Source organism: Seriola lalandi, unplaced genomic scaffold, assembly GCF_002814215.2.
Source record: "Seriola lalandi dorsalis isolate HSWRI2012SDOR001 ecotype SW California unplaced genomic scaffold, Sedor1 jcf7180002052274, whole genome shotgun sequence".
Classification (NCBI taxonomy): domain Eukaryota; kingdom Metazoa; phylum Chordata; class Actinopteri; order Carangiformes; family Carangidae; genus Seriola; species Seriola lalandi.
The window spans coordinates 2,554,366-2,572,334 of NW_019522827.1; the positions used below are offsets into that span (position 1 = coordinate 2,554,366).

The window sequence follows — 17,969 nt, forward strand, 5'->3', positions numbered from 1 at the left end:
ATCGCCTCTCAATAGGGAATAAATGACTCCTTCACAATCAATGCTATTTTCCTCAGATGCAACACATTAGTTACTGCCACTTGGTACCACGGCAGGTTATTTGTCAAACAGCTGGTTCACGTATGCTTTCTGCGAGGCTGTATTTCCTGATTGGTTTCCCAGTGAAAAGGGAGCAAAGGGACTTACGGCTCACTTCAATATTAAAGCGTGAATGATGAAGAATCTAACATTACATGTGCTATTAAACACTCCGAGCCCTCACAAAGAACATATAAATCTTCTGCATGCAGGTGGCATATGATGTCAACTTGAAAATAGTGCAGAAAGACCACACAGGCATTCTGCAAGTGTGGCTTGCAGTGTGACAGTAGTTGTGTGGTCTTCCAGAGGCTGCGGGTCTAATTGATTCTTCCTGTGATCTCTGTCTTGTCTCATCGTGGGCGAACACAGTCGTCTCCCTGTTGGTTGTCCTCATCAAACTCACTGAAACCAGTACTGGGACACCTAGTCTCATTAAACCAATGTGCTGCTCACTGTAACGCGCCACGCTTTGTTGCCAGCAGACGGAATAATTGGTGATATGAATTAAGGTCTGCTTACTGTCTTACCATTGCACTGGCACACTTCACTGCTCTCAAGGGTGAAAAAGAACAAAGGACGTTCAGCTCCACCTGAGTAAAGCTCCAACCGGTAATTTTAGAACAAATTATGTTCATTAAGATACACTCAAGCCATCAACCATCGACAACTGTAATTTTGCCACAAACATCTTTAATTTCAGAGTGCTTTTTACTCAAAATGAAGCAAAATAAGAATAAGAAGCACACACCTTAATTTTGGCAAATTTCCTAAATCTTAGTTGTTGTTTTTTTTCATGGAATCTGCAGCCTCCAGAAGCAATGTATCGTCTTAATTCAAACGTGTGCCTCTTTAAAGTTAATGTCAATCTTTTCTGAATGAACCTTTGTATACAGAAAGTAAAACAGAGTAGAAAATAAATATGTAGGGAATCAAAACACCTTTTCTATTCTCCATAGGAGATTTATATTTGCTACCGGGGATGAAAAAGCAATTTCTTGACTTCTTTCTTTCTCCCCTACATTTCTACTCTTGACCTTGAGGAGGAATACCTCTGTGATCATTGTCTTTTTTATTCCCACCCATCTACCCAGGATTGAGAAAATGAGCCACAGCTCGAAGAGGCAATAAGCAAAGCTCGCTGGGCTGAATATTGGCTGTTATTTGTTTGTCTTTCTCTGTGTATGTAACTGATTGCGACAGGAGAGAGAGAGAGAGAGAGAGAGAGAGAGAGAGAGAGAGAGAGAGAGAGAGAGAGAGAGAGAGGGTTTAGTTTTCTCTCCCTGTATCATATTGAACAAAATTCTCTGTCGTCAACTTTCATCATCATGCCGGGAAAATAACATATATGATTGACTGAAACATACAGCATTTCAGAAACAGGTTATGAGATCAAAACCTTTAAAGTTCCCATATTTTACACTTTTACACTGTTTTATTGGAAGTTTTGATATCCAAAATTTATTTATATTTTTATACAATATTGGACTTTTAAATCACTTTAAGCAGAATATTTAGAATTACTTACAGAATAAACTCTATGTACTGATAAACCAATGAGATTTGAGTCAGAGTTGCAGTTCTACCAAATAGGTGCCTGCACCAATGAGGGTTTAATGGATCATTCATCTGGAGCAACTTAAAAGAGTCAGAGGGAAATCTGATTATACATGAATGCTCAGTTGATTGCGTTTTCTGCATTGTTTACTCACTTCAAAACCATTATAGTCACCTTCCTTATGTTAGTGTAACCTACCAAATCAGGGCAACCCAGTTCCGAGCGTTCACGCAAATGTGACGTTTTTATGTCCTGACAGAATAAATAACACTTTGGGTGGAAAAAAAATACTTTAAGAGGAAATGTGCATAACAGCTGACCCTGGCAGGTTATTTCCAGCTGGTAACCATAATGGAAATTTCCAGTCAAGTCATTCTACTTTTAAGAATGTGGAGAAAGTGTCATATTCCTTCATATCAATTGAATTGCATCTAAAAGAGAAGAAGTTTGTCACTGGTTGGTTTAACATTATATCTGGATAGTGATCAAGTACTGACAATGATATTTCAGTCAGAAAAATAGTCCACTAATCACTATTATGGTTAATGTTGATGACCTTGGCTTAAAGGCCCTGAAACAACTTCCCTGCCCTATCAGAAATCCATGTACGCAGAACAAAAACAACTACAATCCACTCTGAGGGAACAGTGATGTCAGCATGACTTAATACATTTGAGACATCCATGGTGTAACACACATACCATATATATATATATATATATATATATATATATATATACACACACACATACATATATAAGATAAGAACTGATAAACAATTAGTAAACAGACTGGAGTGGTGCTTGATGCATTCCACTTTGCACTGCAGCAGATGCTGGTAAGTAACAGTGTTGTAGATTTATGGGTCTGGGTATGTGAATGGGTGTGTTGAGCGAGCCAATGATGGTGAGAAAGGTCTAATTAATCGTAAAATAAGAAATAGAAAGGTGATACACAGTATCTGCATGTCTGAAAAACAGATGAAGCAGTACAACGTTCACAGGGAAATCAGTGAGACGAAGCTTCATGCGGCATATTTCATACAATGGATGCAATAAAATGTGCCTCATGTGTAATAAAAAATAAACTGAGAAAAGTAGGAATTTTATTAACAAAATAAAATTAGAGTCAATCTGAAAAGAAAAGACATTTAAAAAACAAAAAACAATGCTCAATAATTTTCTTACCTAATATTTCAATAAATGACAGATCAAATAAAAATGTATTGTAATAGAACCTAAATAGTAAGCTATAAAAAAAGGTATATTATTATTATTATTATTACTGATGATTAATTTTAGGGGATGCAACTGAGACAATGAAATACAGAGATATGTGAATTGATGTCACTGTAATCTCATCAACCATGATGAATAAACAATAATCTCTATTTAACCAAAGAGAACTTTGAGCCATATTTACAATGGAATTGACAAGATCACCAACATGGCTGAGCTCATAAGGTGAACAGAAACAAAAATCTCTGTGTCAACTATGTGACTATTAAAGTACAAACCTAAAGGCAACATAAACTTGCAGAACAAAAAAGGACTGAGGAATGAACCTTGGGGTACACCACAAGAAACGTTTGATTTCAGTGAACTAAGCTACAAGGAAGTTTAGAGTGTAAAATGAAATGTAAGCCAGTGTTTGTTTTGTTTATTTATTTTTTGTTAATTTTTTTATTATATTTATTTATGTATTTCTGGCTGAAAGAAGCCAGGGCAAAATCACATCAGCACAGTACTTACATGTAAATTCACCTGTCAAGTTGTTTCTACTGTATTCATAAACATAACAGACACATAGAATCATGGGTATTCTATTAGAGTCATTATTTTCAGTAGGGGGCTTTGGTGAGATGAAATGTTGCTTTGGAAATCCAGCCTCATTTATCCTAATACTGTATGACCCACATCCGTAATGTTTGTAATTGGAATTTAATTATTTAATAGTCAGTGTTATTCCATGAACTATTTATATAACATGAACAACTGTGTTCAACACATGTTCTGGCAAAAGTCATTTTAGGGAGCATGGGTATAACTGGCTAAAGAAATTAGTCTGTGAGACCTACAGCAACTAGATTAGGCACAGAAAGGCAATATAAAGTACCAAAGATGGCAGGAAGTAGGAGCCCGTCATTGTGGAGTCAGGGGAATAGAACACTTTAGTTGAATGAAACCAACGAAAAAGGAATACAGCAAACCAAACACCAATACAAATGCCATTCGATATGTGTCTATGGTTTTGAGGTGTCTTCTCAGTGCTGGCTGGAGAGACAAACCACACTTTTTGCCAAACACAGCGAGGTCATACCAGAGACAGAAGTGATTACGTTTTTGTGTGTGCGTTGGTGATTGTGAGGTGTAGGGGTGCATTAATCAGGTTACGGAAATAGGAATAGTTTGCTCCTGTGTAATAAAAAATTATGTAGTTAGTGGAGTCAAGGTGGGTGCTGACGGAAATAAGATTCTTCTACTCTTCCTTCCTCTTCCTCTGAAAGCAGACTGAACAACAAATCATGAGCATGCAGCAGCTTCCTGTGTCTACTGGGCTACATTCCCAACTGATAATGGAGATTCTTTCATGTACTATAGAAGGTAAATAGCGAATGCTGACAAAAAGTATGCATTTTTTCTGTCAGGGTTCAGCCTTTTAGGTATGTAACTATTGTAGTTTAAAACATTTTAAAATGAACTACAATTATAACAGAATTGAAAGAATTTTAACAAATTTGAACGTTATATCAAAGACATCTATGTGTTGCAGAGAGTTGCAGCTAGCCCTGGCACACCTTGTAATACCACTTTGTTTTCTATCACATTCCTCCACTCTCTCCTCAAGTTCAGCTATCGATGCTTCTGTCCTACATCTTATTTGTGGTCCTCGATCTTCTCCTGCCACCAATACGTCTTCCCTGTCTCTCTGACCTGGCAGACTGGGTGTGAAATCGTCATCATTACTCTAACAATGACAGAAGAAAACGACCTACCAATTACATAATCAGACTGCTAAATAAACCTGTGTGGAAAACATGATTCCCCAATCCATGCATGACATGCATGCCCTACATGCTGAGGTAAGATTCGTTCAAGCTAACATTAGCTCAACGTGAGGGTGAGGTGTCAAACTAAAAGCTTTTATGGATTTTTTGACAGTTCACCATTGCAGCAGCCCACTAGGATTTGTCCCAGATGGCTGGTCCGACTAGAGGAGGGACTAAAGAGTGCATCTCCTTGTTTGTCATGAGAGGGTGGGCACTCCAACTTTCTGGTAATATCCTGTCCCCTATTTGTCTGGAGTATGAATTTGACAGTTCAATTCTTACACAATGTCCCTTTTAAAAACAAAGATATGCAGTACTTTGATGTAAGAGGTGTCTTGAGTGATTAAAATGGTCTTATCCACGGAGTACAATCATGATCGTGATTGACTTCACAAGCATGAACAACATAGTAAGCTAGAAAATAGAGAGATGAACCCATAACCGAAAGATAATAAGCTAAATCAAAATGACAACAGCCCATGTGTCCATTGACAGCTACAGCTATGCCCAGTCAAAGTGTCCTTGACCTTGAACAAGATACTAAAATCCCACTGGCTCAATTATTGTAAATCAAGCCTGATAAAAACATCAATCAAATGTCAAAAACAAAATGAAAATACTGAAAACCATGTGTCAAGAAGGGTTTATCAAGACATTTAAAGGGGGAAAAAAAAGTCTTATTGACATTACTGAACAGAGCCATGAAGTGTCCAGTATTCACAACACACAGGGTAAAAAAAATCAATTTTGGAAACATGGCTGTGATGGCAGCTAGATCTTTTTTTTTTTTTTTTTTTTTAACTTTTTTAATGTCCCGCTCCACTGTCCATCAAAATATACTGTAATTCACTGATGTAGATAAGATTAGTTCCTTTGACTCTGTGACTCTGTGTTTCTTGGTAAACTGTTGTACTCCATCCACTGCAAGTCACTCCTCGGCTGTTAAATGCATCAATATTTGATGTAGAATCGGCCCTAAACCATTACAGCCAACCTTGGAGGAGGCTCAGTAGTATAATCTTTGGTAGCGTAGTGCACCCACCAATATAAGGGGTGATGACCTTCATGCACTGATGCTTTCCAATCATTTTAAAAGCCGACTCTCACCACAACAGCATACATGAGATAAGACTAAACCATTACAAGAGGAAGTTGCTGCTCACCCTTGAGCCCAAAATCTGTTTGCAAACTCTAAACATAAATCCAACAAACCAGAGAAAAAGGGAAAATCCAAGAGCTAGAGCCCCAAATATTTGATAGCTCCACTCAATTTAACCCACAAGCACTTATATGGTCCTTGACTTCGTGACGTAAGAAAATATATATATAAAAAAAAAAGGACAGACATCGAATTCCCTGCTGTGGTTGTTCATTAATTTAGCAAACACATCGACGTCCTGCCGTCAGTTCTTCTGAGCAAGATCCCGATAGAAATAATTTCAAGAGCCATTTCATATTTAAGATTAATGACTATTGAATAGTCATTTAGGGGACCACTAAAACATACATCATAAGCAATAGAGATTAATTCCATGGGACATTTTAATATCACTCCCAATAATGATGCATGTGCACACACACACACACACACACTAATCTACACATTGTAAGGAAACATGATGTGTTGACATTTCTTCTCCCGCTGAGCGTCAATGAGTACACTGACAATCACACAGATAGAACTTCAAATCCCAGCCGTGCTCTTAATAGGGATGAGCCTTTGAGTATCTTCATATTCCATTCGCAAACGTTTCCTTTATACACGAAAACATCGCCTTCTTCCACAGCAACAGCTGATGGCAAAACTAATGGTAATCATAGTATTTATGAACATACATTACAGGACAGGACACACGGTTCCAGTGTATTCCAGGAATCTTAGTCAGCTTTCCTTTTATCAGCATTGCAGCCAATCAGGTTCCTTATTTTATGTTACATTTCAGCCTCACAGTAATTTCCTGCTTATTTGTCTTAAACACGAAATAGAACATCCAAAAAAAAAAAAAAAAAAAAAAAAAAAAATCATGATGCATGTATTTTTAGTGCAATACATTTAAAATCAGTCTCTGGGTGGTACCTTTCAAACATGTCCCTTTGTATTGTACGTTTTTGTGCGTTATGTTGGACTGTGTATGTGTGCTCACGTAAATATGTACAGTTGGTGTGTATTCTTCGAGACAATGGTAGCAGAGTACTTACGTACCACAAAGCTGCACCCTGTAAATCCCTTTACATGATAGAAACATGGCCCCTGCATCCTTTGGAAAGCTGACCTTGGATTCTTGTTTTGTGCTTAGCAGCAAGGATTAGAGGAAATCTTCCACAAACACACATTTTGCTCCAAGAGATCTGGGTCTATTTTGCCTCAGCTTTATTTCAAAAAGGCAAAACAAGGCTACTTTTGAAATGCAATCTGTGGCTATTGACAGAAAGGGAAAATGCTGTGCAAAGGGCTGATTTTTTCTCTTATCATTTTCTTTTCGTGTCAAAAGTAGGTCGAGTTGAAAGGCAAAGAAACTTTCTGATATTCAGTTGAGGAAAAGACTTTTCAGAAGCCAAGCTAAACTCTTAGGCAACATGACCTTCCTGTAAATTAACGAACCTTTTTTTTTTCTTCTAGCTTTTTAGCTCCCTGACCTGGTCTGGCTGCCTATTTATGCCAAGAATGACTGAACTCCAGATGTGCTCTGGATAGCTGGATGGCATTTGGGTTGGACAAAGTAAACATCCCATATAAGCTCGTCATCACAAACCAAATCTTTCAGATACGCAACAGCTGTCTTGGCTTTAAATTAGAGCTGCGTTTATAATCCTAATGTCAGCACAGATGCTGTAACGTCTCTTTCATTTCTGGATTTACAGCATTAAAAATCTCAATCTGGACCAGATGTTAGTCTGTTCGGATGAGAGTGGCCAAGCTTGGAGACAATTACTGCGACAATCAACTAAGACAGTATAATAAATAGGAATAATTTTGACTCTTAAGGACAGCTCAGATTTCCCACATACTGTCAGAAAGATTGCATGCTCATAAACTATGAAATGCAGATTCTGCGCTATGGAAGTCAACTGTCTGAAATTTACTATCTTTTATGTGAATTGGACATTGTGAACTGTATAAACTGCACACCATTCTTTACATCCAGGCAAACTAAAGAAATTGTGGCATTAAGGGCAGAGGTCACTAATAGGCGGATCTGAATCCAGACGCCATCCTATCTGGACCCAGACCTATAACCTCTAAATTATTGAGAATTATTACATTTTGACGGAGCATTTCTATTTAAACCGGCGCAGCTTTTCAAGCCTTTGCGTCACTGGTCACGTGACACTACTCAGCCAATCATTGAGACTTGAGTCAGTCCGTGAGACACACACATTGTGGGAGACGATGTTGGAGAAATAGGTGGGGAAAGTGGGATGGATGAGGGAAAGGAAGAGAAAAGGACGTGTTGAAGCTTTTCAGTTGTTGAAGATGTGTTGAGATTGATTATTCCAAAAATGGTTGAGGCTGTTTGTGGTTAACTGTTGGAGTTAACATTAAAGAAGAAAAATGGAAAGTCAAGCATCATGTTTTATTTCATTTTGTAAAATTCAAAAGCCCTCTGTTAGGTCGTTATTACTTATTACAGCTGTTATTTTCCTTGAAATGCTAAAAGAAGAAAGTATAGTTATTATTCGGGACCTTTGCTTGAGGAAATGTTTAACTGGTCCTCTTTGAATTTTAATTGAATACCCCTGTATTAAGGTGTTGCTACATTTGGAAAATAAATGCCAAGCTTTGGGAAACTACAAAAGTTGGAAAGGTTGGGATGATTTTTTTGTTTTGTTAAAAACTTCACTCACAGATGAAAACACCTTGAAGTGGGATTTGAAGTTCAGTAATTGGCGTAATCTGTGAAGACAGACGTTCAAACCTCAGTTTAGTGGTGGTGCTGTCAATGCGGTTTCATGTCAGACCATTAGTGTATTGCCTGTACAACCACTGGAGCATCTCATAATTGATTTGATTAGCTTCTCATACATTTGATTACCTTCTCACACATTGGTGAGCTGGTTAAACAGCTAATCTAAATGTAATGGATGTTATATCACAGCTAAAAAGCTGCTCTGCTCCTCGAGGGTCAGTTGTCGATTTTACAGGGACATCCTTTGGATTAAATGTACAACAGAAAGTTTGGCGACTGGCTGCTTAACATTCTACATGTTGAATTTCATTCATTTGTTTTTTTTTTAATTTGAAGGCCACAATTCCTTTTAAACCTGTTGCCTTCCATCTCTTACAAAATGTTACTATTCCTCCCAACAACCCAGGCAGGAAGACAAGGACAGCGAAAGCCCTTGATAACAGACAGTATGCATACAATGAGAGCTTACATGATGCTAAAGCTACTCAGCTATAATGCTGGAGCAGGAATAAACACGGGCAGCACAGGCATATTCAATGCCTTAGGCAAGGTCATGAATGGAAGAGTTTTATTTGTTACTGAGATTAGATGTAAGTTTTCTTCTGATTCTTAAAGCAAATGGATACGGTGTCTTTGGTAACATGCTTACATATCACTGGAGAGCGGTACTTTGTGACAAACAAACATGCGTCCTCCATCTGTTCGTCACCTGAATGTATCAGTAGGTACAGAGTACAAGTGGTGGGAAGGAGGAGAGGAGGGAGCGACATATACTCACAGAGCGCTTAAAGAACACCTGTGCACCTGCATATCCATGCAATTATCCAATCAGCCAATCAGAAGGAGATAAAAAAAAAAAAAAAGAGAAGTGATCTCAACGACTTGATTGTTGGTACCAGACTGGTTTGAGTATTTCTGAAACTGCTGATCTCCTGGGTTTTTCACACACAGCTGTCTCCAGAGTTTTTACTCAGAATGATGGGAAAACAAAAATCATCCAGCGAGCAGCAGTCTGAGTGGAAACGCCTTTATTGGTGAGAGAGATCAGAGGAGAATGGCCAGAGTCATTGGCGCTGACGGAAAGGTTGTTGTAACTCAGATAACCACTCTTTACAGCTGTGGTGAGCAGAAAAGCTTCTCAGAATGAACAACACATCGAACCTTGAGGTGGATGGGCTACAACAATAGGAGAAGACCTCCTGTCGGCCAGAAATCTGAGGCTGCGGTGGGCACAGACTCACCAACACTGGACAGTTGAAGACAGGAAAAACGTAGCTTGGTCTGATGGATCTGGATTTCTGTTGAGACATGCAGATGGTAGGATCAGAATTCAGCATGAATCCATGGACCCAACCTGCCTTGTGTCAACAGACCAGGCTGGTGGTGGTGGTGGTGGAGTAGCAGTGTGGCAAATGTTTTCTTGACACATTTTGGGCCCCTTGTTACCAATCAATCACGGTTTGAATCTGAGTATTGTTGCTGACCATGTGCTTCCCTTTATGGCTGCAGTTTCAGAGTCAGTGAACTTCAGTGACCTCCCCAGTCTCCAGACCTGAACCCAACAGCGCATCTTTGGGATGTGGTAGAACAGGAGATTGGCAGCATGAACGTGCAGCTGATGAATGTGCAGAAATGATGTGATGCTGTCATGTCAACATGGAGCAGAATCTCAAAAGACTGAGGCTGCTTGAGAGCGAAAGGAGGAACAACTAAGTATAACTATGGTGTTTCAAATAAAGGGTTTTGTGAGTTAATGTAAAAAGGCACGACATAAGGGGGATGTTTCTTTGAAACTGATCATATAAAATTAGATAGAAACAGCACTTTGCTGTTATCTAGCAGCTGCTGTGTGACCACTGAGAATAACGTTATTACTTGGAAAAGTAAAAACATATACGGTTTCCTGGAATAAAATACACATAATCTCTCTTTATTTCAGAGCTTTTCAAAGTCATAACACGCTATTTATTTATTTACTCTCTCACTATGACTGTAATAAAGGCAAAAGCCTGAACAAATAACGAAAAAAAAGAAAAAGAAAGCTAGTCTGTCTCTTCAAACTGTCTCTCTGAGTGAGCTTTTCACAGTACAGCAGACATCACAGCTCAGTCTTCGTCTTTGATTCATGAGTTCTGTGATTTTATCATACGACGTCGCGGTTATAAAATCAGGATTTGACCATATCAATGAGTGTAGAGGGTAAAGTATGGTCCTGACATTTGTGAAGGTAAGATTTAAAGGAAAGTAGAAGTAAGTAAAAGCCCAACATGAGAGTTGTGTCCTATGGCTGCATTATATTGTGGTCTAGTGAGGCTCAGTCAGTGTTGTATGTACAGAAAAAAAAAAAAAGAAGTTTGTGTTATAAAATCAACTGTAGCTACAAAAGAAATACAGTACCTTGACATGATGTCAAGAAAAATAGGCTGATGGAATACAAGGTAGATCAACCAAAGCTGTTTTAATGTGTTTATTCATGTTTTGGAGTTGGCATTTTTCTTACCTTCTTTTCGCCAGTATTAACCAATGAACATTTGTGATCACATGGCAGGAAGAAACAATGCTGGATAAAATAATAGACTTCTACCTCTGTCTTTGTTCCCATGTTAAAGTGCTTCAAAATCCACTGTGTAAGAAGATTTTGAGAGTGCTGCTGTCAAAATTGTTATTTGTCAAAACAGCTTTGAATGTCAGTCCAGGCAGGTATGTCTTGTAAAGTATTTTGTTGTGAGAGCTCAAACGGAGTTTACATGGATTCTCTAAAAAAACAGCAATGAGGATTTCAGCGGCGCTTATTTGATTCTAACCGGTCGGTGTGAGGATATCCTTTGGTGAAATCAGAATATGATTATCTACTTTTGACAACTCGTAGTGAAAACGAAAGGGTCCGAGTGGAGGGAAACTGTCTCTTAATTGGACAAAGAACAATACGCTGCCCTAAAGCATGAGAAACCAATTATGTAGCAGGTACTGAAAATAAACAGACTGCTTCACTCAACCATTCTTTAGAGGAGAAGTTCATGAAAAATGCAGTGCAAAAAAAACCCCCCCAAAAATATAGTCAGGATGTATAATGATGTCTACAGATAAATCTTGTATTTGAAGATTGACAGGGCAGCATGTTTGAAATGCAACCGCTGCCATGAAAACAAGAGGGGCTGAAGCTAATTTACCAACACAGCGGTGGACGTGAGCTCTCCCACTGAAGTGAAACATGATTCAGGGATATTTCCCCGTCTTGAAACAGAAAAATTAAAAGCACGGTGACTCACAGCCATTAACTAAATGTCATTTCATTGCATCTCTGGATGATTTACTTTCCAGTTCTCCCCTGTACTCCACAACATGGATGCAGCTTCATACAGTGGAGAGCGTTCATAATTCAAAGGTCAAGTCATGGGGGTTTTGTATGCAAGGTGGAGCGCAAGCTATCCAACAAGAACATTTCTCATTAGAGTTCACTGAGAGGTGTCCCTTCATTGTTCTTATGCAAATGATGAATACTTTTCTAACACTGTACATGACAGTCATCCTGTGCAGAGGAATATGTAATCGCCCTTCTTAAGGCACAGTACAGCAGCTTTTAATATGTCTTACTCTGATGTAGAAGAATAAAACTGACAACTGTTGAGCATAACCCTCCTTAACTTGATATTTGACATCTAGTTATGAATATTTGGCATTTCTGAATTATGATCATTGTTATACAAACTGCATGGTTTGTTTGAGAGTGTTTCTGTGTCGAAATTAAGAAGATTATGGTAATTTCAAAATGTTAATGTGTTAATGTGAGTTTGAGAAGTATGAGTTTGTGGGGCTCCAAGGTGTTTATAGTGATTTCAGACACACTGAACTCTAATTGGATTTGATAATAGAGGAAAACAAGGCTTCCAAATTAGTGGCACAGATGCAGCACAGAGCAGTTTGGTGAGATATGGCGAGAGGAACCCTCAGCCTCAGACACTGATAACAGAGTGTGTCACAATGAGTGGGGTGAAGTGGCTTCATGCAGATAGTGTTCAAGTCAAATTATTAGATTTATTCATTCTACTTGATTCATTCACTGTATTGTAGAGTTGGGGATGCCAAATGGCATTTGCACAAAAAATAAGAACAAAATGAACACATTTCTGTCCTTTTGAGTAACGCCTTAATCTTACTTAGAGATGATGGCACTAACATCTTAGAAAGTCAGTGTAAATAGATTAAGAAATGACTAAATACAGATGTGTGAAACCTGTATATAGAAAGATAAATAGACAGACTGATTTGTGAACCACTTTTTTTTGTCAAATTATGCAGAGAATTCTTCTCTGGATCATGAATGTGGTGTTTATCCTGAGGTCGATGCTGATGCACTAGAGACACTGAGAAATCTTGTCTTGTTAGTATATTAACAGAATCATGGAGGAAAGAACACAATAATACAGCAGAAATACATCATGAGAGTTTCTCTGATACATAATATGTATAAAATACAATCATGCAACAATAACCAGATAAAAAATGATTTCTGAGGCGTAGATCTGGCAATACTCTCACTTGAAACCAGGTTAAAATAACCTATTTATATATTGCTTCGGACAAAAGCCTCTGCTGAGTGCATATATTTTGACTGTTTCTTATATCAAAACACTCAGACTGATCCAGAACAAATCAGATGAATAAGATAATTTTAAAAAGTTATCAAATATCAATATCCAAAACTCACATTTTCTACCAAAAACATCTGAAACTCACATCAGATATCGCATCAGTGTCCAGAACACGCAGACATTGATAACAGTGTTTAAAATTCTTTTATTTGCTTTTACATCTCTCAATGGTCTCACCCCTCTCTACCTCTCTGAATTGCTGCACCTATATTCACCCACCCGCTCTCTCAGGTCAGCTGATCAGCTGCTCCTAAGGGTGCCAAAAACGAAGTGCAAGCTCAGAGGGGACCGTGCTTTCGCTGTGGCAGCTCCTAAAATGTGGAACGATCTGCCTCTGCACATTAGACAGGCGTCTTCCTTGTCTGTTTTTAAATCCTTTCTTAAGACCCAGCTCTTTCCCATGGCCTTTGACACCCTGTAGGATGTGATTTTATTTTATTGTTTTATCTTATTTTATGTTATTTTATTGTTTTCTCTTATTATATAACTGTTTTTATTGATGTTTTATGTCTTTTAATTTATCTTGTGTTTATAATTTTATCATGTACAGCACTTTGGTACCTTCTGGTTGTTTTTTGGATTGGATTGGATTGGATACAGTGGAAATGCATAGTTCTGACTTCCTCTAAGGAAGCCTGTCACTCACTATATCGCCCAAGACAGAGCCACTGCGTCCAAAATGCTCTATTCCGTCAAAGGTATGGTAAGCAAGGCTATTTTCCCTGTTGGCACCTTATGGCAGCACTGCAAAGACAATAAAAAAAAAGAGCTCCCACTAGCTTGCCTGCTCGTCTCATACATCTTCAGTCATGCGGAAGGCCGTCCGTCAGTTTTACTGCACATCGGCTTCCTCTCAACGCAGCATCGATGACTGATGGCCCTAAGTGCAACTAGATAACTATGGCAGGGGATGATAAAAATGTGAAAACACACATCCTAGACAGGAAATTGGCCATTTTGGAGCAATTGACACAGAGGAGCTGAAGTGATGGCACTTCCTGTAATGCTCCTCCCTTGAAAAGCAGAGATGTCTGGTCATCCGTGGGGAGATAGTTACAGTCCACTGGACATATTACTGAGGTACACCAACCTAATAGATCTCAATTTTTTCCCCCTAGTTTTTTCTTCCATTTCTTAGTGTTATAGAGTCAAACTTAAAACTGTCCTGGAAAAAAAAACAAAAAAGTTTCAGTCAATATCTTGGCTATCTGCAGCAAAAAGAATCAATTGAAACAAGTTTGGGAAATGAAAGCTAATATGCAGTAGAGTCAACAGAAGAGGTGTAATAAAGCTATAGGCTGGTAAACGTATGGTAATGAGGAAAAGGTAATACCTGTGAAAATGGATCACTGGGGCTTAGTGGTGAGACAGGCAGGCGTATGGAATCACAAGGTGACTGTACACAAGTGTTGGTTATCAGTGAACATCGTGATGGTATCTCAACATCTGTTTTTATACTCATGTCTTTCTTTCTTCTCGTCTCTTATCTTTTTCCTTCTATGCACCACATGTCTGAAACAGTGAAGCGAAATGAACGGCATTGATTGATGATGATGATGACGATGATGATGATAATGCCACAGCTGCTCTACCAGGGTTATAAGCACATTATAGAGTTCAGCAGTTTAACCTTTTTTTATGGAGTGCATTCAAGGAATTACTCTATATCATCTCTATATAATCTGACATGAATGATGGAAATCACCCCAATTGGACTTGAAAAGACTATTTATTCATCAGTGCACCAATGGGCTTTAATAGATCATGTCTTCGACAGATATTTCTTTTTTTATCATTTGCATAAACCTTTATCACAAGGTAAAAGTTTCAATCTCCGGCAGCTACAGCCGCCAAAGACAGTCCGTACACAAGTGGGTGTAAAAACCGCTTTAGTGCTTATTAATAATTCATCTGTGTGTTGTCAGAAAGTGTTACTGGTCCAATGCTTATCAAACTGCATTACCTCGACACCAGAGGATTGCATTGCGGGAGATTATTTTCTTATTGACCAGCCATAAATAACATTTTTTTGCTGTTGATTAAGCAAGGCAACTTAAAAGGCAAAAGAAGAATGACAATTTGTGACACTGCAACAATCACAGTAAAATTAATTGAATCTATGTCATGTTGAGCTCATAATTTACATTTTTAGATGCAGAGATCAATTAGGTATATTAACACTCTGGAAGTTTTACCATGACACGTTCAATCAACCCTTTATACTATTTATACTGTATACTATGCCTGGATAATGTTTTCTATTCACTACGAATGTATTTTATTTGTTTACCTCCAATGTCTGCTCTCGCAATATAGTGTCCTTTCATAGCAAGGAGCATTACCAAACTTTTTCTTTATGTTATGTTTAGGCACCCGCAGCACGTGGTGCGGGCTATGGAAAGATTTTGGTCTTGGTTTGAAACTGCCCACAGTGACTGGAAGCATTTCACACCATACTGTATTTACTGTATCAAAACAGACCGTGGGAAGATTTCTTGTGAGCGAGCAAAAGCTGTTTACATTCACCAAAACATATATCCTTGAGGTCTAACAAACATGTCAAGTGTGTGTCCTAAGCCGTTTTTTTAAGTATTAGTAAGTATAATCCTGCATTGTTTACATCCATGTTCACTAGCTTGCATTCTTCTGCTTCCCTGCCTTCCCTTGGCGCATTGCAGTATATCTTGGCACATTTCTGCCACCTGTTGATCAGTGGTGAAGCGTGCCACCAGTTGCAGGACTATCGTGTGCATCGCCTCAGCCGCATGCACACATTTGTGTATGTGCGTCCTCATGAGCGCATGAGATAAACAAACCAGGGACCCACAGGTTCATGGCACCACTAAAGGTTTAAAACTCAAAATAAAACTTAACATTTAACTTAAAATTCTTCATAAACTGTTGATTCTTAAACTAAATCACACCCGGGACTCGGGATGCAAAGTCCTGTGATTTTTAGGTAAATTTTTTTTTTTTTATTCATTCGACTTTTATTTAAATCCAAAAGGATCATTGAGGGTGATGTCCTTATTACTTAAAAAAAGAGTAAATATACACAAAAATTATTACCAAGAAGACAAACAACAGTAGTTTGTGATCAAGGTGATAAACTGACCAATTTTAAATTGTGCTGTAAAATGTTCCTGTTGTGTGCAGCACAAAAACGAAAGGCAGTTTTACCAAAATGAGTGTTTGCATGTGAGATTTCCAGCATCAGCCAAAGACTTGAACAGGTCAAATAACGACTATGGGACCAGTTTAATCAAGTATGATGGTATGTGGGGCTTTATAAATAAACTTAGTGTTAGAGATGCTTATACCAAACTTTTTATACAAGATGCAATGATGGGAAGAATAACTGTCACCGGCAATGAATCTCAGGGCGGAGTGATAAACTGCATCAAGGGGTTTGAGAGTGGAGGCAGAGGCGTGTCTATAGATAACAACATTTATAAATGCAGAGCTGCCTACACTAGAAAAAAACATTGAACATAATCCAAGCAGCAGTTGCATTTTCCCATCACAACATATTTAGAAAAACATACTAAGTATTATACGTACACACATATATTTCAAGGACAAAATAGGTTGTAACCAGTGTTTTGAAATGTGACAGCCACCTGCTTGAGAGGACGTTAACGCATTCTGAGGGATGCTCTGGCTGACATGCGGTGCAGTGATGTTGAGTGACACTAATTAAGCCAATGAAATACAGAGATCAGACATTTCAGTGTTTGAAGTATGCGTTGTGACTGCTGTGAGATGAGTCACCTTTGTTAAGCCTTTGTTTATAGCACCCTCACACTATCTCATGTGAGATGGTATCATGTTGTTTTCTGCATAATCTTTCTTAACTATGATAATTGTTGGATGGTTTTGAAACTGTGTCAGGTAAGACCTGCAGATCCTGTGCATTTGAGCACGCTGAAGTTAGAGATGATGTTAGGATTTGCAAACTAAACTCGAATGCTGTACGCTGCGCGCTGATCAGCAGGAACGTCTCATAAGTCGGGTAGTGCGATAATACTCACAGGCAGTAATTGCTGGCCTGCTGATTCCAAAGAGCTGCTGGAGCTGCTTACTGTGCAGAAGGCGGGGGGCTGGAGGTGTGAGGTGCGCAGCGTCTCCCCTTAATCCACATACCCTCGCAGCATTCCCTCTTCAATTGATCAGCCACCTGCAAGAGCCAAGCAGTGGAAACAAGCTAATAAATCACAAAGTTAGGGAAATATATTGCACTATTATTATATAGTATTGTTATATATCAAATATTATTATATTTTTCTAGATATGCATTACTACATTGTCATTTATTAAAGTGAAACATTCATTCAAATTGCTATTTCATTTTGTTCCACAAAGTCAGAAGCAATTTACAGGTAGACATTTTTTAGTGGGTGTTCACAATGATGCTAAGAAAGCTTCTACTGACAGCCCCTCATACACTGTCACCTTACTTTGTGCTAACATTAAGAGGGGGCGGCTTATGACTGTGGATCTCAACCACAGCCCACTGCTGTCGCAGTCAACATGATAAACGACTTATCTGAAGAGGAAGACTCAAGAGCTTGCTCAGTGTCCTGACCTGTTGCATGCTGTACATCTGATTTGCTGATTTGCAATCTTGCAAATTACACTTATATGGTTGATTTTTTTTTTATTGGGTATACTGGATGCAAACGTGTCTTTTATTCTTTACTTTTCAGATGACATAGCGAATGTAA

The 17,969-nt window shown here is 38.5% G+C and overlaps 1 protein-coding gene across 1 annotated transcript in view; it reads right to left on the bottom strand.

Moving 5' to 3' along the window:
• The window catches only part of lingo1a (leucine rich repeat and Ig domain containing 1a), a 67,204-nt gene extending 49,842 nt beyond the window's left edge, over positions 1 to 17,362 (bottom strand). Inside the window, exon 1 of the mRNA XM_023400331.2 lies at positions 17,277 to 17,362. The gene's annotated coding sequence lies outside the window, so the exon portion shown is untranslated. The remainder of the gene's footprint in view (positions 1 to 17,276) is intronic.
• Between the last annotated feature and the right edge of the window lie 607 nt (positions 17,363 to 17,969).